General features: G+C 63.9%; 1 protein-coding gene across 4 annotated transcripts in view; it reads left to right on the top strand.

Annotated features, from left to right (window-relative positions):
• The window catches only part of SH3BP4 (SH3 domain binding protein 4), a 61,438-nt gene that overhangs the window by 30,599 nt on the left and 18,473 nt on the right, over nt 1-12,366 (top strand). The window contains exons 1-2 of one of the 4 annotated variants that reach the window (XM_036236130.1): nt 3,207-3,302; nt 3,600-3,973. The exons of 1 other annotated variant lie outside the window; for it this stretch is intronic. The gene's annotated coding sequence lies outside the window, so the exon portion shown is untranslated. Of the gene's footprint in view, nt 1-3,206; nt 3,974-12,366 lie in introns of those variants that run through there. 2 more of the 4 variants (XM_036236131.1, XM_036236132.1) reach the window with 2 other exon arrangements.

Below are 12,366 nucleotides of genomic sequence, written 5' to 3'. Positions count from 1 at the left end.
AAACGTGAGCCATGCGGCTAATTTTTAGAGTAAAAATGAGCGGATGAGACTACGTTCTTTCCTCTTAGCAGTGTAAGTTTACTCGAAAGTCAAGGGCACGGTTAGGAAACGAGTCGAGTCGGGGGATCTTGAAGGACGGAGCCTTTCGGCTGCCTGGAGACATCGCTCTGCAGGGGCGGCCGGCCGGGTGCCGGGCGCCTGGACCACGCGAGAATCGCCGGGGCTGCGTCTCAGGCCGGGGGTCCGTTTTGTTTTACGTGAGGTTCGCCTCGTCTCCAGGTCACCGGTGGGAGTGTGTCCTCGGTCGGCCGTCAGTGTGGTCTCCAGGTCACCGGTGGGAGCGTGTCCTCGGTCAGCCGTCAGTGTGGTCTCCAGGTCACCGGGGGGAGTGTGTCCTCGGTCAGCCGTCAGTGCGGTCTCCAGCCTCGCGTCCCCACGGCCGCTCTGGTTTTGAACCTTCCCATCGGCCCGGAAGCATGCACCCCCGACCCGTCAGTTAATCACGCCCGGTGCCCCCCGCCCTCTTTCCCTTGGTGCCCCCTGTTTGTTTTACTTTCGAGGCTTGAATCGGGCTCCAGTCTACATGTAGGGGACGTCCTGGCTTCCGCCTGTCCTCAGGATGGACTAAACTAAGGCCAGCGCACTTAACGTCACGACGGCCAGGCCTGCGTGGACTGTCGTGGGCCAGGTGACCAGAAGCACTGATCGTGCCCCTCCCAGGGCCTTCACGGCCCCTCTTGGCATGGGGTCTGCCGACGTCAGGATGTGCGAACCTATAGAGAATTTCTATAACAACGTATTAGAGCCAAACAGAGGATAATCCTGGAAGCAGGATGTCAACAGACTGGGGGGGGGGGCGGGGGTGGAGCTTCATCGCAGCGGCAGTTTGCAGGCTCCTTCAGGCATATGGGGTGAGGGGGGTTACGTGGAGGTGGGAGAAAGCCAGGGGGACTGGACTGCGGGATAGTTGACAAGACTGGGCTCCTCGAGGGCGCTCAGGCTTCCGAGGGGTCTGCAGAGAGGTGTTTTGAGCGCGTGTGAACCTCGGTGCACACACAGGCAGGGCTGCTTATGGCAAGAAACTCGAGGTGTAGGCCTGGGCACGAGCCGCCCAGGTAGGAATTCGTGATCAGGTCACCCCGTGGAACCCCCTTTTCAGACTCCTCCCCTGCTGCTGCTGCATTAAGTCAAGGGCTGGCACGGAGCGTCGTCAGCCACAAAGCGCAGCCTGGGCCATTTGACAGACCAGACGCCCGGCCGGGCCCCCAGCCTCGCGCTGGGCCGGAAATGGCATCAGGCTCTTAAAAGCCTTGTGTTCGGGCTTCATAGCCTGCCTACCTTTCCACCTTTCTTAAAGCAGATGTGTCATGAGGACAATGAGGAATTTTTAACACACTGGAGGCTTTGGAGAGAAAATGTGCGAGCGCGAAAGGTCCCACCGTGTTTTTTTTCCAGAGCTTCCTGTCTCTTACTGAAACCTGCCGGGCTTCGGAAGAAGTTTCCAGTCTAATCAGAAACTCCACGTTTCCCTGTCTCTCTGGCCGGAGTTTCCTCTGTCTGTTGGTTCGTTATTTAAAGTCAACTGGGCGGGCTGCAACTTGGGAAAGGCAGAGTGAGTGTGCTTCATTCTTGGGTCAGAAAAATGTGTCTGCAGAGAGCTGATAGCTTTAGTCTTGTTTTCTAAGTATACAACAAATTTCAGTTATAGGCACATAAGCAACTTTGCACAGATTAAGTTCCTTGGACCCTCAGTCTCCTCATCTGAGGTGATGGAGCCAGTGTCTCAGAAGATTCTCAGAAAACAAACAAACAAAAAAATCAAATGCTCACCGAGACTTGCTCAAGGGAAAAAAAGGGGGAGGCTTATCGCAAAGATCAGACACCCAGTAGCCGGAAGTCACAGAGGACCCAGGAACCGGGTGCGAGGAATTAGGCTGCTCTTCAGGAATCGCACGCGCTTCTCCCTGTCACCCGGCCTCTGCTGCCCGCTGGCCGCGGCACCATGGTCCTGGGCAAGACCCGCGCCCGGCCCCCTTTGCATTCCCCGCTCCCGGGCCTCAGGAGAAGAGGGCTGGGCTGAGCCCTCAGTCACCGGATGCGTGTCCATTGCTGAACCATTGCGGGGAGGAGGCAGCGCCGCGGGGGCGTCCAGGCGGGGGGCGTCCCCAGGCCAGGGAATGACGGCCAGCGGTGCCCCCAGGAGAGTGAGGAGGCGGCCTGCTTCTTCTGCCCCTGGGCCTCAGTGCGGGCTTCCCATCCTTCCTTCCTTCCCTCCTTTCTGACCTTGCCACAGCCGCCTGGCTTCGGGCCAGCCTCTCCGGGCCTCCCTTTGCTCACGTCTTCATTGTGAGGCCCCGAACATCGGTGCCGCGGCTTGTCCATGGGTATGTAGCTGATGTGGCCGAGGGCGCGTCCCCGGCCAAGACATTTCGGTTCACACCTCCTCTTAAGCACATGGCCCTCCCGTCCGCCCCAGGGGCCGGAGAGGGATTAACTTGACACACACAACCCGCCCCTCCCAGAGTGGGTCACGCGGGGCCCCTCTTCCCAGGCGGTGGGCAGCCGGCCGCAGGGGACACTGAGCAGGACTCGCCTGGCCCTGATGGCGTTTTCACTCAGGGAACCCTGCTTGATTCTTCCTCTTTGTCACGTCCGCCGGTAAATCCTGCTTACACTTGCCGCCTCTGTCAGTGCACGAGCTACAAGGCAGGGCCTCACCTCCGCCTTCAGGTTTTGCCGAGATTAATTACGAAAGCGTCACTCTGCTCCGGGCTGGCCAGGTGCCCTCCGATGGAGAGCCGCCCGCCATCTGGGCCTGGGCCCCACATTCGCGGTGTTTATACGTCACAGAAGGAGCCGCGTTTCCACCCTGATGGCCTCTCGGCAGGTTCCTCGGGGAGGGTCTGCAGCAAAACTTTACAGGCCGGGGTGGTTTTCTCACCACGAAGCCCTTATCAGATTCCTCAGAGGATTCCTGGCTTCAAGGACGTTCTCAGCCCAGACTTGGAGGAAGGCCTCAGACCCACTCGGAGATAAGGGGACTTGGAGATAAGCTAAGCCGGGCTGGCTCTGTCCCCCTTGGCTGGGGCGCTGTGCTGAAAACATGAAACTTGACAGAAAGCAGTTAAAACTCTTACTTCCTTCATCTGTTTATTTTATTTTATTTTGCTTTTCGCCAAGTCAAGATATTATTTGCTCATTTACAGAATGGGGAAGACTTGGCTTACGAAAATCATCTTTGGATTCTTGTTGAACTTGGGCTAACTCTGAAGGAAACCCGAACATCAAAGGTGCTCAACCAGGTGGTTAATCAGAACGCAGGGTCCAGGGGCAGCATCCGGGGGACCACCGGGCCGTCATCCATGGGTAGCCGACTGGAATCGTGCAGGCTGCACAGCGTGCGGGTCTCGCCGAGGCATTCGAAGGGGGAGTTGAGGAGCGGACTCTGGCAGGAGGTTGGGGTTTTAAGTGGGAGGGGCGCCAGGTGCTAGGGGCCCGGGCGTGGCAGAGAGCGGGGTCACGCGCGGCGCTGGCTGGCGGGTCTGTCGCTTGGTCTCATGCCTGCAGACGTCTCTCGGGCTCCGTCTCTGTCTCCTCAGGGGGAGGAGCGTCGAGCCGGATCTTAAATGAAGCCTTGGTGCAGAGAGCCTGAGCCTCAGAGAAGCTGCACGGTGATCGCCTGAGGCCGGATGGACCTCCAGCCTCACCCCCCTCCCTCAGGGTCCCCAGCGCCACGGTAGAAGGCCAAGCGGGGTTCTGGAACCGCCCATCGGCGGGGTCACGCAGCGGCAGCAGCAGAGACCGGGCCCGGATGCATGACATGCTGCGGCCAGGGTCTCGTCTGGCTGAGACCTCGTGAGCGCCGGCCTCCCTCTCCCCCAGGCAGGGCCCGTCTGCCCGGGCCGCCAGGCAGTGTTCGCCCACGTCGGGGGGATGCCGTGTGATTCTGTGGACATTCTTCCAGGTACCACAGGTGAGCAGGCTTCTGAGTGCACCTGAGTGAGCCCGTGTGTGTCTGCGGTAGGCAAGGTCCTGAGGACAGGGTGTGGCCTGGTGTCAGGGGCCGGTGGCGTCCCTCCCCTTGCCCCCCCTTGAGGCTGGTCCAGGAAGCACGGCCCGGGGCTGGGGCTGATGATGCCCTCCCGGCCGGGCTCGGGCCCTCAGACGCTGGACCCCCAAACCCAGGCCGTGGGGGCCTGGCTACCAGGTCGCCAGCCTGACGGCCCCTTTGGCCGTGCTAACAGAGCGTCGCCCAGACGGGCAGGCGGACTGAGAGCCGGCCGGAGGCCCCAGCTGGCCGGAGTGGCCGCACGCCGCTTCCTCTGCCGAGAAGACTGCCTTTCCCGGGGAGCCTGCGCCTCCCGCTTCTCCTCGTGGTTCTGGCGGGGTGCAGCCCGGGCTCTGAACCGAACCCGGCTGGGCGCGAATCTCAGTACTAACGGCCCAGTGGCTCCGCTGACCGGCCCGTGCCGTGCCTCAGTTTGCTCACCTGCGGAAGGGGCGCGAGAAGCTCCGCGGCTGAGCCGGCGCGTCGCGAAGTGGCCCTGGGGCGGCGAGGCACAGTGAAACTGGCCGGCAGCGCGTCCGGCTCGGGGCCTCCCGGCCCACGGTGCCGGTGCCACCAGGGTGCGCACTGCAGTGACCTGTGTTTCTCTAGGGCCAGGGCGGGCAGACTTGGGGGGCTGAGTGTATGTGCGGGGGGCGGGGGGAGCCAACGCAGGCTGTTTGGGACTGGGGGCGTCCGGCAGAAGGCGGAGCGGAGGAGGGAGAAGGCCCTGGCCAGAGGGCAGGCTGAGTCTAGCACGGGGGCCGCCGGTGCGGCCTCGGGACCAAGGGGCCACATGCCGCGTGCCGCCTGCGTGTGTGGGTGCGGCTTCCTCGGAGCCCAGCCGTGGCCCTCACCGCCCGGGACCACCCGCCTTCCCAAGGCGGGGCTGGTGGTGCCAGCAGAGGCCGGAGAGCTCAGAGCCTAAAATAGTCACTGCCCGGCCCGCTGGCGTCCGCGGGGACGTCCGGCAATGGTCGTCACAGCCGGGGTGGGGGGTGCTCCTGGCCCCTTGGTGGGCAGAGGCCGGGGCGATGCACAGACGGGGTCCCCACAGGAAACGCAGCCAGGCCCCAAACGTCACTCTTGTCGAGGCTGAGAAACGCCGCTTCCTAGAGTTTGCCCTTCCGTCTGGACACCTGACCGGTAGGCAGGGTATGGGGGGTCCAGGATGAGGTATTCCGGGCTGGGCCCTTTGCTAGGATCAGGTGTAGGGGTGCAGGCCGGGCTGCGGGGCGCGGGTGAGGCCAGCGCGGGGGCCATCTGAGTCAAGGGGCGGGGGGCTGTTATGTGACGTGGTCCTGCCACAGAGGCCTGGGTCTGCGCCTGGGGAGACCAGACGGCCCTTAGCCGCGTCCCCTGGGGTGGCCTGGCTGCGACTCGGCCCCCTAAGGAGGATGCCCCACGTGAGCCGACAGAGAGAAGGGCAGACTCTGGGGGCGCCGCGCGCTCGAGGGCAGGAAGGGAGCCGGGAGGGACCAGCCCCGGGGCGCCGGGGAGACACCTGCAAGGCGGGCCCTCGGAGGGCCCTCAGACAGCACGGAGAAGCCCGCCTCCCGTGCGGGGGCCACGAGCCGTCGGCGGTCAGAGGGCTGCCGGGCAGGCGCTCAGAAAAGCGCCCTTGGGACGTGGGGCTCCTCCTCAGCGAGGACAGTGTGTCCGAGCGTGGGGCCGAGTCTGGGGCCGGGAGCTGCTTCCGGGGATGGGGGCCAGGGCGAGGGGTCCGTGCAGGAGGAAGGGCAGCAGCTCAGGGGGTGGTGGGGAGCCGTGGGGAGCAGTGGGGAGCTTGGGGAATGGGTGCCGTGGAGGACGTTTATGAGCTGAAAGGAAGGACGGCTGAGGCCCTAGCTGCCCGGGGCTCTGGGGGACTGACGGGGGCTGCGGAGCCGCTGAGACTCAGCTGGACGTCTGCCGTGAGCCACGATGGCACAAAGCAGGGACAGAGGAGAATCCGAGGTGGCGCCCCTTTCCGTCGGGGGCCAGTGATTTTCGTCTCCCGATTGACTTTCTCATTCTCTGAATAAATGATCATCCTCGGGGACCGTAGCTGGGGGTCAGAGAAAGCTTCCCCCCGCTGCTCTGGGTGCTGGCTGTGCCCAGGCTCCAGGCCACACCGGCTCCGTGTCCCTGCGTCTCTCCTCATGTCACCGTCAGAGCTGCGGGGAAAGACACCGAGCTGGCAGAAGGCCCGGGTGCCGAGTGTCTGCGGGCTCGGTCCCCGGCAGGACACCGTCGGTCCAGCGGAAGGCCGCTTTCTCACTCCCTGGTACAGGCTTGGAGCAGGAGCCGTGTGGAAAACCAGGCTGATCCCTACAAGGCTGGCTCATTTGTGCTTTGGTTTAAAAAAAGGGGGGTGGGGACAGAGGTTCTGAGTGCCCAGAAGCTCGGCACAAGCCGAGGGGCCCGCTCTGGGCCCCAGGCGCCAGGTGGAGGGACAGCTCATGTTCCCGGAGTTACCTAGAAATGGGCCGAAGCGTCTGGTCCTGGGGCTGGGCTCGGGCCGCGGCGCTCGGGCGCTCCGTGGCTGGGAAACCTGGGGCCGGTCGCCAGGCTCCTCTGCACTTGAGCGATGACCTCGCCTGGAGCACGGAGGTCATCGCCGTGTCTACCTTGCAGCGGGGCGCGAGCCCGCGGAAGGCACTCACGCAGCGCCTGGCCCTCGGCGCCCCCCACATGTCGCCGGGTGGGCCAGGTTCCTGCGCGTGCTGGGGCCGCGTCACGAGTGACCGACCACACGCCGTGTGGCTTAAAACAGCAGACATTTATTCTCGCACCACCTGGAGGCTTCGGGCGTGAAACCGAGGTGTGCGCGGGGCCTGCACCCTCCGGAGGCTCCGGCAAGAGCCCGTCCTTGCTGCCCCCACTCTGGTCTTTCCCTGCCGTCCTGGCACTGACTGGTCCGCAACCGCGTCACGGCCCCCCGGCCACCTTCCCTCTGCACGGCTGTCCACATCCAGAGCCGCCTCTTACAGGGATGGCGGCGGCTGGAATTAGGGCCCACCCGAATCCAGTGCGACCCCGTCTTAACTCGGTCACGGCTGCAGACCCTGGTTCCAGATTAGGTCAGGGCCCCGGTGCGGGCGCCTTTCGGGGTCACCGCGCGGCAGGCGGCGGGGGGCAAGGGTGTCCATGCTGCCCGCGCGGGCCGGGCCGGTGTCTCCGGCGTCTCCGCGAGCCCGTCGGGAGCAGGAATGGCCTTGCTCTCCTCTGTGTTCTTGTAGCTGCGAACAGCGGCTGGCGGCTTCAGGAACGCACCAGTCCTGACAAGCTTTAGGTTCTCAGAGCAGAAACCTGCCCTGGGCAGGCAGGAAGACGGTCTGTGAGGCCCAGAGGCGGACGCCGTCCTCGCCGACCCCGAGCCCGGAGCCCGGCTGCAGAGATGCAAAGAAGCAGTCACAGTCTGTTTACGAGGCCCTGTCGTAAGGGTACCTCGGGGGCCGAGGCTGGTGACCCTGCATGTGGCGTCGACTCGGGGAGGTTCATCGGTGTCGGGACTGGACACCCCTTGGCCTCTGGCAGCTTCCCTTGCTTCCACCCCAGCATGGGGTCGCCGGGCGCTGGCACAGAGCACCCCAGGGGAGCTGGCCCAGGGGCGCCGGCAAAACCAGTCTCTGGCAGGAAGGTCCCTGGACCTCTGCGGGTGGGTCCCACGGTGCCCCCACCTTACGGCACAGTTCAGTGATTGACAGTCACGCCAAGTGGCCTGGGGTCTTCACCAGATAGCAGGTCATCTGAAGAGTCTGTTTGTGCTGGGGTGGGGGGGCGGGGCATAGTTGAGAACGTGCCCCCTAAAGTTCTTTTAAGGGGAGCGCAGGGAGAAGCCCGAATTACCTGCCAGGTTTTCGCCCTTCTTGTTGTCTCCGCCCCCGTGCGTGTGTCTTGCACGAAGAAAGCTCCAGAACGTGGAGGTTTCGTGTTCGAGTGGGGCAGGTGACCGACTTCGCTAGAAAATTGTGTTCTTCCCTTTACGGCCAGTGAGCCGTGTGTCCCCCAGGCCTGGCCGCATCCCAGGCTGCACTCTGTCCCTGTCCACCTGCCCGGTGGGCCTGGCCGGGGGGCCCAGGGGCTGCCCTGCTCCCGGGCCCTCCATCCGGGACTCGTGATGTGGCGTGTGTTCCCGAGCGTTTGTTGTGGGATCACGTGGTCTGGTTGCTAAACTGCCCCAGGAGAAAACCTCAGACGCGCGTGTGCCCAGTGACGTTCTCGGGGACCCGTTGTGCATGCAGCAGTCACCGCACCAGGAGGGGGTGCAGGGCCTCCCAGGCCGTGCCAGGGCCCCAGAGTTTCAGAAGCCACGCTGAGCCGCCCGTAAGCACGCCCAGAATGCGGGCTCCGGGGTCAGTCCGGGGACGAAGCCGCCCGCGGGTGAGCAGAGCGGGCAGCCCCGGGCACGCCCGTTGAAGCTGACGGAGGACCCGTCCCGAGTCTGCGTGTGCCTGGCACACGTCTGCAAGGAACGTCGCCTGCAGAGTGCAGCGCGGTGGGCGCGTCGACCCAGGAGCGGGTGTGGGACCCCCGGGGAGGGCCTTTTTGGGTGGTTCGTGGTGGGCCCGAGGCTCGGTGACCGCAGAGTGGTGCAGGGAGAGTTGACGGAAGGACACACAGGTCTGGCCAGGGGGACAGGGGCAGGGAGAACCTTCCAGGCCGAGGGAGCAGCGTTCCTGGCTGAGCACGCGGTGTTTGGGTTTCCAGTGGGGGGCGGGGCTGTGCCATCTGGTCAGAGGTGAGGCCGCCGTGGGCAGCGGCGCCTACAGGGACCATTGCCTCCGGGTGCAGGGTGGGAGTCGGTGTGGACGAAGCAGAGGGTAGCTTGGCAGTGGAATGAGTGGATTTTCCCCAGGGAGCGAGGGCGTGCAGAGCAGGAAGTGTAGACGGCCTTGGAGGAAAGCGTGGTTGGGCCTGGGGAGGCCGGGGGGCCACGTCTTGGGCCGCCATCTGCGGCCAAGGCTGAGAATGGAATCTGGGTTCTCGGTGGAAAGATGTCGATTCTTCGGTAGGCGGTGGGTGGGTCCAGGTCACACAGCGACTCCCCGTCCTGCCCTTGAGTCAGGATTACGTGGGCGCTTTCTACAAGGCGCAGTATTGCCTAAGAGCTCTCCCGGGCATGTATCGTCAGCACCCGAGCGCCCGGGGCTGAGAAGCTGTTACTCTGGAGTCGTTCGGGGCACAGGCCTGCGGGGTGCGGCTGGGAGGCCGGCTACCGACCGGGAAATGGAAGGGACGGGCAAGCACGGGAGCCGCGCGCCAGCCAGCGGCCCGGTTTACAGGGCGAATCGCAACGTCCACAACAGCCCCCACCCAGGACGGCGGTTCTGCCCACCCCCAGGGGGCACTGGGCAGTGGCCGGAGACCTCCAGGGACGTCTGAGCAAGGATGCTGGCTGAACACCCTGCAGGGCCCAGGGCGGCCCCAGCCAGGAACATCACTGGCCGGGCATCTCACTGAGCACTCGTCCCGTGTCTTATCCACGCGTTCGGAAGGGGCAGACGGTAGCGTCCCGTTTCATAGATGAGGACGTGGAGGCACCGGGGAGTTAAGTAACGCTCCCCTCCGCGGCCTTTAAACTTGGAACAAAGTGGCACCAAAGCCGATTAAAGGAGACTTTGGTTTTGGGTAAATTCAGACGCCTCCACGGAGAAAGGCTGGTAGGAGACTGCGTTCGTGTGAGGCCCTGGCACGCGGCCATCTGGGGACGCCGGAGCCGTGCCCACAGGGAGGACGACGGAGGGGACGGTGGTCACTGGGTGCTTGCCCTGTGCCCATCCCCCTGCTAGAGGCTCAGAGAGGTGAACTGACTTGCCCACGAACACGCAGCTGGCCTTTGCGCTCCAGCCGACTCCAGGAGCCCGTGCCATCTGCCCGATTTAGTGCCGACTGCAGCCCCAGGAGGAGGAGGAAGACGTGGGTGGTGTTTTACCAGTTGATTAAAGATCGGGTGAGGGAACCAAGGACCCCGCCAGACGACTGAGGGAGGACCCCGAGCAGAGCTGGCCTTTCCGAGTCTCGGCCGTGGGGCGGGGGGGCAGGGTGACGTGTGGGCAGACGGCCCCGCGGCGCCGGCATCTTTGTAAGTGCAGGGGTGACTCGAGCCGTGTACCCCGCAGGCCGCAGAGGGTCGGCCTGCTGGGGAGGAGACAGCTCGCACCCCTCGTAAAAACATCCCGTGTTCCCCAAACGGCCTTTTCTTCTCTGGTCTTCTTCCAGAATCATTGACTCCTCGTGAATCAGTAATGGTGAGGTTCGGTTTGTGCCAGAAGACACATTAAAACCCTAACTGCCAATTAACGGGGTCTGGCCTCCGGGCCTCACAGCCCCGCCTGCGCGTGCGACCCGGGCGGGAGGTCCCACGGCGCCGTGGCCGCCAGGAGCGGGGACTGCGTTCTGTCTGCATGTCTCCGCGGACCCCCAGCGCCTCCCACGGCCTTATCTCGGGCTCTCAGCTTCTGCCAGAGGCTGGGAGGTTATTTCTACCCTGGGTTTTAACTCTGTTTTCAGTGCTGTGGCTACGTAGGGGTGTTTATTTGAATTACAAAACAATTTTTTTTTTTTAGTTGGGGCGTGCACCGCTGCAGACCGGCTGGGCCCCCCAGAAGGGGCGGGGTGGAGTGTGTTCTCAGGTAATCCCGCCGTTCAGGAAGCCCCAGCATTTTGGTGAACGCAGCTGTCACCACCGAGAATGCCTCCGCGAGCCTCTGCCGGCAGCTGGGCAAGGTCCGTACGATCACGCTTTGGGTACAGAGGTGTAATTACCCACTGCCTGCGAGCATCCGACTCATCCTTCAGGAATGCGTGGTGAGCAGCCATTGGCCCTGGCCTGCTCGCTTGGGATCTGAGGCAAGAATGTTCCGGAAACGTGGAGGCAAGACCACATTTTGCAGTTGGGGCCGTGACCCTCTCTGTTCGGGGAGCCTCGCTTTCCTTTGCTCGTTTGAGTTCCGGTCGTATCGGACGCGGCAGCGGAGGGGGAGCTTGGGGACAGGTACGCCGGGGCGTGGGAGGCCACCCCCGCGGAGCAGAGGAGAGTGAGGTTCTGAGAAGACGAATCTGTGTCCACCCCTTTTGGTTCCAGCTTCTGGGGCGCGGTATTCGTGTCCTGGGGCGCCGTGACAGAGTTCCACAAACCGGGGGGCCCGCAGAAGTTCCTTTTCCCACAGTCCTGGGGGCTCAGAGCCCGAGGTCACGGAGCCAGTGGGCCGGTTCCGTGGAGGTCGTGACATGGAGGCCGTGACGCAGAGTCCGTCCCAGGCGCCGCCCCTCGCCCAGGGGATCCCGCCCTCCCCCCGCGTCTCCACGTCCTCCCTCCGCCCGGGTTCCCCAGCACGAGAGGGCACCTGCCATGCCGGCCGCTTCCTCTGAGCCTGATCTCCCGCGGGGACCCCCTTTCCAAGCGAGGCGACATTTACAGGCGTCGGAGGTTGGGGCTGCAACACCTTCGTGTGGGGGGCGGGGCCAGTTCCCCTCGTAACAGTGCGTTAGAAAAACGGGAGCGCACGTGGGGTCCCAGTATCACCCCCTCCCTGGCCTGGTGGCTGTCAGGGCTTCCCCGGAGGTGCTCACTCACTCACGCGCAGGGCCGGCTGTGCGATCCTGAAACCCGAACCCCTTGGCTGGGCTCTAAGGAGCTGGTGAGTGCTGGGCCTTCCCGCCGTGCGGCCCACAGATGAGGTTGCCTAGCCCGGGCGCTGGGACTTGGAAGTGATGAGCGGTGTACAGGAAGTGAGACCAGCTCACTCTGTAGAGCTCGAAACCCAGCTCCGTTTCATTCTTTGCCGCAGCAACAATCTTAGCCTTTCAGATCACGGAGGTGCAGTTCGTTGGGCAGCAGTGATGTTGGTAAAACAAACAAACAAACAAACAGGTGTGTCTTGCACGAACTTCGAGCGCGTGTGGGTGAAAAGCCCAGGGCTCGCTCGCGCGTGAGCCCAGTCAGGATGAACAGCGTTCCTCCCGAGCTCTGTGGAGTGTCAGCCCACCACGCTCCAGGCCCTGCGCACCGTGTGTGCACGTGATCTCACACGCGAGCCCTCACTGCTGCCGTCCCGTCTCACGGATGGGGACCGTGAGGTGCAGAGAGCTCGGGGGGGGGGGGGAGCGGGCGTGGCTGCATGGGTGACTGGTCAGATGGGCCTTTCTGACTCAGTGACGACGAAAGTTGGCAGCAAGAGAAGTTTGGGGGGACAGAGCTTGCAAGCCAGAGGGACGGGCCAGCACGAGGGTCCTGCGGCAGGAATGAGCGAAACTCAGAATGCGTTCCCCAGGGAGGAAACGTGTCGCTTACAGGCAGTCCCCGTCGGGGGGCTAAAGTGACCGTCGTCACAGGG

Source organism: Rousettus aegyptiacus, unplaced genomic scaffold, assembly GCF_014176215.1.
Source record: "Rousettus aegyptiacus isolate mRouAeg1 unplaced genomic scaffold, mRouAeg1.p scaffold_m13_p_2, whole genome shotgun sequence".
In the NCBI taxonomy this organism is placed as follows: Eukaryota; Metazoa; Chordata; class Mammalia; order Chiroptera; family Pteropodidae; genus Rousettus; species Rousettus aegyptiacus.
Note: the sequence above shows the minus strand (reverse complement) of the source record. Positions and strands in the feature narration are given on the sequence as shown.